The sequence below is a fragment of the Triplophysa rosa genome, linkage group LG11, assembly GCF_024868665.1.
Source record: "Triplophysa rosa linkage group LG11, Trosa_1v2, whole genome shotgun sequence".
Classification (NCBI taxonomy): Eukaryota; Metazoa; Chordata; class Actinopteri; order Cypriniformes; family Nemacheilidae; genus Triplophysa; species Triplophysa rosa.
In genome coordinates, this window is record NC_079900.1 from 21,985,649 (window position 1) to 21,986,967 (window position 1,319).

Here is a 1,319-nt window from a genome sequence, read left to right on the forward strand (position 1 = left end):
CCTCACCGTTCCTGACACTTTAGTATACTTGAAGTGCAAAAATAATATTAAAACTGTTATATATACATACTGTGTATATATAATATATATATATATATTTATATATATACATAATGTGGCGGATTCCCAGACAGGGTTTAAGTCTAGTCCCAGACTAATTTAAATGTTAGATGTTTCTTGATCGAAAACAACTTGCAATGGCATATCTTAAAATATATCTGTGTGATTGTTTTGTCTCAAGATGTACACCGTTTTTTAGTAAATTATGTTTTTAAAAATGACTTAAATATCCTAATTTAACTAAGGCCTAGTCCTGGTTTAAAATAATCCCTGTCCGGGAAACTGCCCCATAAAGTCTACAATCATACAGTTTAAGAACCACTAAACTAATACTGTGTAGATTACTGAGAGTATACTTCAGAAATAGAATAGAACTTTATTGTCACAGTTTAGGAACAATGAAATACAGTTTAGCAGCTCTTCTGGATGACAGGTGAATAATTATGAAGTTATAAGAAATAGAAATTAAGTTAATTTAAGTTAAATGTAAGAGCAGCCAAAGAGCTATATAGTTTATGAAAGTCATCTTATAAACAAAAAAAATGTGCTACACGTATTGAACTATCAGTATACCTTTATGTTTACTTGTAAAAAATTGCACTACAAAACAAAAAAACAGTTTTAAACTAAATTGCATGCAAAGTTGACCCCTCTCACACTTACATTATACGTAAAAGTATACTTATAATACTTATAGTACGCTTACTACTAAAATGAAACATTTATGTTAGTTTCCTTTCTCCACAAAGAACACTTAAAAACATACTTGAACTTCACTACTTGAACTATGAAGTATACTTCATGAAATAAATTTGAACACTGAGGTATGTATTATTTATTATTAGTGTTAATCACAACTTCATGTTGTTTTTGGTTGTCAAGTAACGTCAAACCTTTTAATATCAAATTTGCGATTCTTGTGATACAAGATTTTTGTTAGACCCCTCCAAAAATATCCAGTTTACAATTCAAATAATTTAAAATACTTACTACACGGTTGTATTATATATTGAATAATGATCTGTCACTTTAATCACAGAAAAATTTCAAAAATTATGCATGCAATGAACTGATGATTATATATCTCTGCCCAACCAAAATATGTGATTTCCCAGTCGAACCAGTCTAGTACCGAAAAAGTTAATAATTTTTTCTTATGCATCAGCACAAGAGCTCATGAAACTCACACGGGTTGTGTAGTTTTGTTTCAGCGCGTGTGGGTGGACGTGTGGCTAGTTCTGCCATTACAGAGACCAAAA